The sequence below is a fragment of the Oryzias melastigma genome, linkage group LG15, assembly GCF_002922805.2.
Source record: "Oryzias melastigma strain HK-1 linkage group LG15, ASM292280v2, whole genome shotgun sequence".
NCBI classification, from domain to species: Eukaryota; Metazoa; Chordata; class Actinopteri; order Beloniformes; family Adrianichthyidae; genus Oryzias; species Oryzias melastigma.
Window position 1 is genome coordinate 400,867 of NC_050526.1, and position 10,699 is coordinate 411,565.

The window sequence follows — 10,699 nt, forward strand, 5'->3', positions numbered from 1 at the left end:
TCATTAATTTGTGGATTTTATTTTAAAAAAAGGGGGATTTTGAAGACTTTTACCGCTATGTGAATAAACAATTTTATTTTCTGATAAATAATATAACCTTAGTGCAGTCTTCCAGGTAGTTTACTACTAAACAGTGTTATTATTTTAACCCTGCATTATTTTTTTACATACAAAAACTATAGGTCCAGTTTGGATTTTGTCTGTACAAACTCTAAATTCCACCTCTGAACAACAAACAATTTGACAAAAGCAGTGATAAAGTTAAATCTTGTTTGTTATTGGTTATTTTTACAGAGAAAGGGCACAACCTAAAACTGTTCATTAAAGTTGGAGAGAAGGAACACATCAGTTTACATTTATTCTTGAATCATCACCAAATATGCCAGATCTCGCTGTCACGAACCTTTTAAATATTTAAGAAAATTAATCAAACTGTGACCCTGAAATTGTTGCAAATTCATTTTTTAAATTGTGTCTGAAATTAAATTTAGCAGTTTTGTCATTGTAGTCCCCCCCACTGTAGAGTTTTACTAGATAAAGCTAATGATGAATGAATTACCTTAAGTCTAAAAAACGACACTACAACCATCAATGAATAAGAATTATTCATTTAGCGTCCTTCAGTACTGCAGCAATGAAAAGGTGCGATAAACAAAGCTGTAATGCACATAAAAAACTTATAAAAACGTCAAATTATAATTACCTAGCTTTTTAAAGTACATACGATGGCAGTATGTGAGTTAGGACCATAGATTTAAGCTACTGAACATCTGACTCAATCTTAGGCTGAATCTGAATTTTAACCCGTATACGGTTTCTCCCTACCGCTACATCCAGCCTCCACATCCAGCCTCCACATCCAGCCTCCACATCCAGCCTCAACATCCAGCCTCCACATCCAGCCTCTACACCCAGCCTCTACATCCAGCCTCTACATCCAACCTCTGCATCCAGCCTCCACATCCAGCCTCTACATCCAGCCTCTACATCCAGCCTCTACATCCAGCCTCTACATCCAGCCTCTACATCCAGCCTCCACATCCAGCCTCCACATCCAGCCTCCACATCCAGCCTCTACATCCATCCCTCCAAAGGGAGAGATATGGAAAAATGGTGTCTTCAAATTCAGACATTATTATCAATGACGTCATCAATAGCCGACGGTCATCTACGTTACCACATATAGCTGTTAGGACTCATAATATTTGTTTTATAACTTTAAAAAGTCATATTGACAAGAGCATGGAGAGTCAAGTTGGATAATTTATCACATCTAAAAGGATTTCCTTGAATCTAAGTACCATCGAGATCTGCCACCCGTTTCCCAGGAGACGTATAGACCAGTGATTCTTATCAGGTTTGTGAATCAAAAACTAGCTCTGGTGAAGCAAAGGAAAAATCTGAAAGGATCAACTGTTTATTTGAATGACCATTTGACCAGAAGGAATGCTGAAGTGACAAACCATCCCAGGTTTCTGAGACGCTGCAGGTGCAACACCTGGGTGATGAACTTCAGGATCTACTGAAGGAGAAAAGCAGTTCGTCGGGCCGTTTTTCTCCTTCAGAATCTGCTGGAATTATGGTGTTAATGTTTAAAAAAATACAGAAAATCAAAGAACATAAACACAGCTGCCAGCCAACAGCTCCCCCTATAGGACACTGCTCCCCCTATAGGACACTTTACAGCAGATTCTATTTGTAATGTCTTTCCATTCAACCATCATCCATGTAGTAACGTCTCCTTCTCACTGATTTGTTGCATTCTTGTGTCTCCGTCATTTTTTTTCCCCCTTTTGTGTTCCGGTTAAACTACACTCCTCCCCCCCACCCATCCTCTCACCCCCCACATCTCCTTCATTCATCACGTTAAGCTCCGGCGACAGGGGAGCGCTGCTTGGTGGCAGTCCGCTTAGTGCCGCCTGACACACACAGCCTTGAAGACAGCTTGAGCAAAATGAAAGTGAGAGAGGTATCGGACCTCATGGAAATGAGGGGGTAAGGCAGAAGCCATGGAGAGAGGCGGGGGGGAGGGAGGTCACATGCTGTCCTGGAGGGACTGTCACTGGCCAGCATGCTGCAGTGCATGTGCATGTGCATGTGCATGTGTGTAGGGAGGATGACCTTGGGAGACATATCTGTAAAGCAAAGGCTGCTGTTCCTGTAAACAACAGAGGCTACACATTTTAAAGACGGATTATTTTCCTTGTTTACTCAAGATTTTGTTGACTCACCTAGTAGGCAAAAAGAAAAATAACGGCCAGATGGAGAAGCAGATATGAACCCAAATTCAGGATTTAAGGCGTGAATGAGAAAGATAAGAATTCCTCGTTGTCTAAAGCAAACAAACAGCAAAAGATAATTATTGATAAAAAAATTTAAGGAGTTCAAAAAATAAAAAATGGAAACAAATAACGAATAATATCTAGTCCAGTTTGATTGAGAAAATATTAATAAAAAAAAATTCATCCATGAAATTCATGAATGTACATGGTCTCTAGTTATTAAATTTAAACTTTCAATCTAAATTAAATTTTTAGTGTTTAATTGTTTAAAATTAAAATTAAATTATAAATGTAATTTAAAATTTATTTGATTTTTTTTTTACAATTAATATAAAATTTCAATGTAATATTTACATTTTAATATTTTAATTATTAATATTTAAAATATTAAAATCAAAAATACTACATTTAAATTGTTTAAGGGATAATACTCATTTGAAAATATAGAATTATTATTTTTTAAATTAAAAAAAGTAAAATCAGGTTTTAATTTAAATTTAAAATTTAAATTAAATTGACGCCTTTGATTGATGAAGCAACTTGGATGAGTGAAGAAGAATTGAAATGGCTGTGACTCAAATTCAAGAAACGCCATTAAAAAAATACAAAATATCTTGTTTAATAATTACTAAAGGTTTCCTTTTCCAATTTCAGAAACACTAGATTTATAACTAAACCTGTAGGTTCCTTATTTTTAGTTCTTTCATTATATTGTGCCAGCAGCTCCAGTTTGTCCAGACGATGCACTTTTTTATATTACATGCAAGCTTGTTCCAAACTGAATTAAAATGTTGGTTGACAGTTGAACGCAAAGCCTTAGACTGTTTTTTGGCAAACGCTATGTGCCTTTTTTTTAGGGAAGTCCTGCAGCTTCCATTTTTGAGATTAAATAAATGTAATGTCCTGCAAGCAATCCATTACCTGCAGCTTTTGTTAAGTGGTTCTACTTTACAGAAAACCACTGGCAGTGGATTCTGGGAAAAGTCAGAGTTTACCTGCTTTGTAAGTGAAAGCAAGATCAACGACTTATTTTATTTTATCACAAACAAATTATTGCATTCTTCTTTTTCTGCCTTTAAATTAAATTTTAAAAAGAAGAGTGTTTTTTTTAACACTTATTAAAGAAAATTGCAACAAATATTATTGTACAGTCACAACTACGCCTCTTTAAACTTTCATTTACATAGAAGACGGTGCTGACTCTAAATGCCTCGTCATGAAAATGAAATAAAAACATTTGAAACCATCAGGTCATGTATTTCGGTGTCTCACCAGAGGCGATACAAGAGGAGAAGTAGATCAGCTGGAAGGCGTCATGTCCCACAGCTGCTTCTGGGAGGTTCTATGACTTACAAAGCAGCGTGGTCCCATAGATTTGCTTCAGGGGATCTTGAAAAACAGAAGCAGAAATGTGGAGACATTATCAGAGTTAAAAAAGAAAAAATGTCCATATGCCAGCTTGGCAAAAAAAAAATCAATGGAAGCAGAAAGGTGTTAGAAAAAAAACACTGCGGCTCGAATGAAGACGCTGTTTTTCAGTGTAATTGTAGAGAAAAGGGGAAATAAAATACATTTAAGATAAGAAGAAGGGAGGAAAAGCCAAAAGTCTGAACCAGACTGTTAAAGCGAGATGATAAAAGAAAATTTGAGGCCAATTTAGAGGTCAAAACTAGGGGAAAAAAACGGGTTTAATTTTTTTTTCAGAATGTACACTCAGTAAAAATATAAGCATTTTATTTTTGCTCCAAATTGTCATTAAACATTTTCAACATAACCATTTCTCTGTTCACAAATCTGTGAAAAGAGCCTCTCCTTTGAGGAGATCTCACCTCACAGGTGAGATCAAGATTCTGTTTGGACAGCATGATCATGAAACACTCGGAAACACTGAAACATATCTACTACTATCTACTATTCCCTTTTTAATTGCAGGAAAATGTCCAGCAACTCTTCTCTATGAACATATGTCTATGAGAGAGTTCAGCTTTATGCGTGTATAGTTCTACAACAGAATAAAGAAACAAAGTATCGAAGTAATCGTCGATGAATTTCTCCAGATCCTCCTTCTTTTTTTTTCCGTCTGGCAACAAGAGTTGTATTTATGTTTTTGAATAATAGAAGAATGAAGATTTACCGTGTTAGGCAGGTGAGCAGAGATAGATAATCTGTTTATGAGCCATTTGACACAATGTAAGTGTTCAGCTCAGACATTTTGTTAAAAAAAATGGAGGTAGAGTTGAAGCTGACAGGGCTCTTTAGGCCAAGAAATATTATAAAAGCCTTTTATTAGCAATAAATAAAACATTTAAAACAAATTTAGTGCTCAGGATTGATATGTTTCAGATAAATTATTACTAAAGTTCCATCTCTTAAAGTACTTAAAATTTTTAAATTTAGAGTTTTTAGTTTATGTTTTTTATGTAATTTGCTATATAAACTACTATATTGCTATATTCCTTATGGCACTGAAATTAGGTGTTTTTATAGTAAATTAGACTTTTTTAAGTAATAAATGTCATTTTTAAAATGTATATTACCAGGAAATTTGATAAAGGTTAAATACTTTAAAAAAAATGTTTAAGACTCCAAATAAAGAATTTTTTAAATAAAAGTATAATTTAAAGTAAAAAAAGTTCCACAAATCTGAACAAAACACAAAATGTTACAACCAAAAGATCTAAAATTTTAAAATAAAAAAGGTGTAAGAAAATCCAAGTAATAAAAAAAGACTCAGAAAAGAATTCGTGCTGGTCTGCAGTGGATGAGCGCACATGGAAAAATTTGCCGGAGGCAAAATGAAATTACAGAGTTGCTGTCGCTGCAAGAAGAAGTGAGAAAAAGGTTTGACCTCAGGCCAGCAGGAGAAGAAATGAAATCGGTTCAAAAAAAAAAAAAAAGGAGAGTGAGTGAAACTCTGTCTTTAATGTTTGACGAAACAGAGGCTGCAGCTTTGAAGAATTTCCTGGAGTTTTCCTGGAGTACACAGACCAATGATTGGAGGTACTGCTACCCAAAGTTCAAATCATCACAAATTATTGATCTTATGCAGAGAAGCTGCGGACTTTAATCTGATTTGTTTGCTCCGTTTATATTTATGTGATCAAGTTCTTAAATTCTTCATCTACATTTGGTACCAGTGAACCATCATTACATTTACAGGAATATTCCATCAATAAGAGGTCAGCTTTTATCTGTTACATCACCTTTACCTTCTGTATGTAAATATATGTTAATTATTGAGACAATTTGACTGTATTGTGTCAAATATATACATGTAGAACGTTTGGAATGAATTGGATTAATTACCTGGTATTGGTGGGGAATGCTGGGAATTTTTGGTATCGATCCAACACCAAGTAATTAAATAGCCAATATCACCAACATTGATACTGATACTTTTTTCTTGAAATGTTTGGTTATAAAATAACTTCAGAAAAATACAATTAATTGATAATTAACTGTAAAATTAAACAGACAGAGTCTTCTAGCAAATAAAAATGTGAATTAAGGATACAAGTGAGGATACATCAAAAAGAATAGTATATTGATAATTACATTATATTAAACATTTACTAATGGAACAATTCAATAATAAGAAGAAAAAATAACTTGTGCAAAATTTAAAAATAAACCAGATTCAAAAACTCTGAGGAGCTGAAGCCTTTTATGTAATAATCCCATTATTGTTATGTCAGCAGAACTAAAAAGAGAGAGGTTACATGACAAAGCGTGGCTTCTGATGTCGGGGTGGTCAATGTGTTACTGACCCCTCCAGTAATTACCCCCCAGAAAACCTTACTTTGATTTCCAGTTGGTCGAGTCCATCAACCCACACAGAGGACGAATGTTTCTGCCAGAGGATCAGTCCTCAGTTTGATGACATTTCAATGCTGACCGTTTATGAATCTGTTCATGCATTTTATAGACATCACTTGAAAGATTTGTGAAGTGTTATAGGGGTCTTTGAAACTATTTTTTCCCAATTATGATACATTTGATTAAATACACTTTTATGTCAGCATTATTTGTCATATTTTATTACACTTTTGAGCGTTTGATGAACATTTGTTCCCATTCCTCCTTCAGAACAGCTGTCCAAAATAAATCCAAATAGATTTCAGTTGCATATAATTTAATTGTTTGTGTGGCCACCCCTTGTCCATAACCTTGTGATTGGTGTCTAAATAAATGACTCCTCATGTATTGAGACAGTAAAAGATCTCTCACCTCGATCCATTCATCCTTACGGTCCAGCACGGGGTGAGCAAACTCTTTGACTTGTGGGCCACAAAAGGGTCTAAAACTTGACAGATGGACCGGACCGAGAGAAGATGTGAAGAAGTGTTTTTGTAAGGAACGTCATGAGAACAAAACAACATGGTATCCAGACAAAAAAATGATTTTTTTTTTATTTAAAAAACGATGGAGATCTGAAAGGAACATTGAAGTAAAATTAAAGTAAAAAAAATAAAATAAAAAATCTCTAAAAATTAAAGTAACATTATTTTTTCTGGTTAATAACTGATGTGGACCAGATAGTAACTGACAAAAAATATAAAAATTAATGTAAAAAATATTGCTTTTTCTAAAAAATGAAGTACATTTTTTTTCCTAAAGATATATATTTTTTATCTAAACATTTAAGTATTTTTTTTCCTAAAAATTGAATATTGTTTTGTCCTAAAAATTGAATTAAAACATTTATTTTCTTAAGAATTTAGTTATTTTTTTATATCAAAATTGAAATACATTTTTTTTTCCTAAAAATTCTTTTTTTTATCTAAAAATGGAAGTAAATTCTTTTTTCTAAAAACAGTTTTTTTTAAATAAAAACTGAATTAATATTTTTTTCCTAAAAATGGAAGTAAAACATTTATTTTCCCAAAAATTGAGTTAATTTTTTGTATCTAAAAATAGAATTTTTTTTCTAAAATTTTAATTACTTTTTTTTCTAAAAATTGAAGTAAAACATTTTTTTTCTAAAAACTGAATGAATTGTTTCCTTTAAACTTCAATAAAAAAACTTTTATTTGTTTTACTTCGATGTCCGTCATAAAAAAACGGCGGTTTGTGTTCTTATTTTAGTGCCAGTTGCACCAGTTAGTTGATTCTTTTTAGGGAAAAACACACACTTTGAAAAATGCTGTTTGTTGAAGTGGAATGATCCTAAAAATGTGTCAAAAACTCACATGAATGTGAGAAAAACAACAAATCTTCCTACACAACATGATTGCAAAATAACTTTCTGCACATAAACACGTCATCTTGTGTGTTGTGCTCCATCCAAGCATCACAGGGAAAATAAAACAATAATATGGATTATCAATATCATTTATTGCAGTCTAGATTAAATGGTTTACGCCATGTGGCGTCCCGGGCCGTAGTTTGCCCACTAGCATCACATAGGGAACCTCCAGCATTCCCTCTCTCTGAAAATGAGACTCCGAGGAGAGTGCTGAAGATGGCAGAAAGGATTACTGACGGCTGCACTACCACCCGTTAAAGACGCTGCTCAGAAATGCCTTCCGGCTAACGCGCCCAGCATCCGTGGAGACCGCACTCATCCTGGACACAAACGGTTTCCCTGCTGCCTCCAGGCGGAGATACAGAAACGGAGTTCAAAGGGAAGTTCTCTCCTGGTGCTATCAGAAGGACCTCCTCTCTAAAGACAAACAGCTGAGCGCCAAACATGCCTCTAGAATAGAATTATAATATCAAATTAATGTGCAATTTATCTCATTTATTAGTGTTACTACTTATGATGGAGTAAGAAAGTGATGGGATCTATGATCTCAAATGGTTTTTATTCAGGATTTTCAAGATGATTTTTTTAAGATTGTGACAAAACACAAATGCTTTGGTTAGTCTGTAAATAAAAGTACATATTTTTTTAAACTATTTTCAAAGGAAAGTAAGAAGCAGCATTTGCTCTCTGCATGTCTTCCAAGTGAGACGCGTGTAAACATGAGGTCAATAACTAATGACTGCAGTGCAAACTGGGGAAACCTGTTACCAGCAGGATTTTGATTAATAGAAGTGTATATGTTTATTTGCACCAACACCTTATAGTGAAAAAGATTAACAGAAACAAAATCTGTTAAAAACAGTTTCATATTCTGTATTTAGACAGTAACAAAGCAAACAAAAAGTGTGCAACTTCATGAAAAGTTTACCAAAACGTTAAAACTTACAGCCAATCCAGCAGAAGTTTACACTGATTTATGTTAACGGTAGAAGGACTGATGACGCCGATCAGCGCTGCGGTGGAACCAGCGGTCAGGTTGCACCGTTCTACAGCTTGATTCTCTAAATTGCTCTGAAAGATTTATCCAACTTGACACGAGGACGAGCTTTCTCAGATCATCAGGAGCTTTATGGCTGTCCGTCGGCGGGTCACACAAAGATGTCTGACCCCACGATGGAACGGCGAACTATCCAGCATGTGCTCTTCTCCTCGCTGATCAAAGCGCAGCTGAACCCGAGCCCCCCGTGACCGCCAAAGAGTCAAACGAATGAGATCAATTCTCACTTATTCATGTGAGCTGGGGGACCTCATTAATGCCACTGCAGGAGCAAACTTCTACTTTAGCAAAAGTCTACAAAACTTGTGATGTTGTGAATAATGGAATCAAGAGCTTAATTGATTTTGTACCTTTTAAATCACAGTTTATTTTGTGGAAAAAAATAGCCATCCCCCACTTTTAGGGGTGGGGATTCCAAATGTAGGAGACCAAATTTTTGGCAGAAAGTTTAAACTTAAATTAACTTGACAAAACAAAAACAACATGACAAAAGTAGGAGGAATTAAGAAAAAAAAAATGGATGCCAACACTAACGTGTGGTTCACTCCGGACAGGGAAGCGCTGCGGAGCGGCACAAAACGGAGCCCACTTCTATTCGGCGCCCTTGTTAACCAATGGCGTAGCTCAAAACAGACATGAGCCGACTCGACCGATTGTTTTGCCGTCTGTTTTATTTTTTTGCGTGAGCGATCCACACCAATTCTGGCAAGAAGTTATGCCGAGACACACACAAAAAATCTAACGGTTGAAAAGTTACAGTAAATCAAAGAACAAAAACACTGGAGCTCTGGTGTTAAAGGGTTAAAAAGATTTAGGGGTTCGCTGTTATGGGGTCGTTAGACTAGTCTGTTGTGGTGAAGAGTGAGATGAGAAAGCAATGTTCAAAAATCTCTGTGATTTTTGTCCCAATACTCACTCTGGGTCATGTCTGGACGAAGCTGTGCAGGGCGTGTCCACGGTAGATGGATGGATGGATGGATGGATGGATGGATTGATGTACACTAAATGATGTCAAAACTGTGACCAAAAGGCGCCTCGAAAGGGACGACCCAAACAGATGACCTGACAAAGCTCAACTCCAAACCACACAGCTAATAACTGATAATGAACTCAAATGGAGAGAACTGTGGAGAATTAGCAAATGAAACCAGGTGAGACTGGGAAAAATAAGTCTGTAAACACAACACAAAACAAAAAATTAAGACCAAAAATCCAACAAAGCCACCACATCATGATGAGAAAAGAAAACGTTAGGTCTTTTTGTCTTTTTGTTTTAACAAAAGTTTAGTCCGTTTTTGCTTGGTCGTCATTTTTGGATGAAACAAAAGCTAAATTAACATTTTTTTCTGGTTTAAAAGCATCTCTGGCTGCTGCCCTTTCTGCAACAGTAATTATATAATCCCTCCAACAATTTTGCACCACTTTGTTGTAACTGCAAATAGAGAAACTTCTTGATATTTTGGACAGAATTATTATGTTTTTAGCATCTGGTCCATAAATATTCATGGCCATTTGTAGTTGATGAGTTCTCTTGAAGCTTGCCAGCAAGGCTTATCGCAATTTTCAATTCTTTTTCTTTTTTTCAGTCTTAATTGTTATTTTTAACCCTTTAATTACCTAAAAAAGAAAAAGAAAAAACAAAAACCCACAAAAGAAAAAAAAGAATTCTGCTGCTTATTGCCGTGGTACGGAGCCCCTAAATGGACATCAAAGTAAAAAAAAAATTAACAATATTTGAAGTAAAAAAAATAAAAAAATAAAAACCTCTGGTTACTATCTAGAACCTGTTTTTTTTCTAAAAATTAAAGTAGTAAAAAAAAAGAAAAGAAAAGTTCTGTTTAGTGACTGGCACACACCAGATAGTAACTTTTTAATTGTTTTCAAAAAATTGAATAAACAAAAATATGTTCTGGTTAATAATTAATGCCCCTCAGTTAACCCTTTAACTACCCCAAAAAAAAAGTCTTCTTCACCTTTCGGCTTGTCCCATTTGGGGTCGCCACAGCGTAACAGCTCCCACTGTTTCACATCAGTGATTTGGCAGAGATTTTACGCCGGATGCCCTTCCTGACACAACCCTGTACTTGAGGGGCACAGGGACCCAGTTAGGCAGCA

General features: G+C 35.2%; 1 long non-coding RNA gene across 1 annotated transcript in view; it reads right to left on the bottom strand.

Annotated features, from left to right (window-relative positions):
- LOC118599731 overlaps positions 1-10,699 on the bottom strand; it is a 38,331-nt gene that overhangs the window by 20,636 nt on the left and 6,996 nt on the right. Inside the window, exon 2 of the long non-coding RNA XR_004949214.1 lies at positions 3,555-3,671. This is a non-coding gene — a long non-coding RNA (uncharacterized LOC118599731). The remainder of the gene's footprint in view (positions 1-3,554; positions 3,672-10,699) is intronic.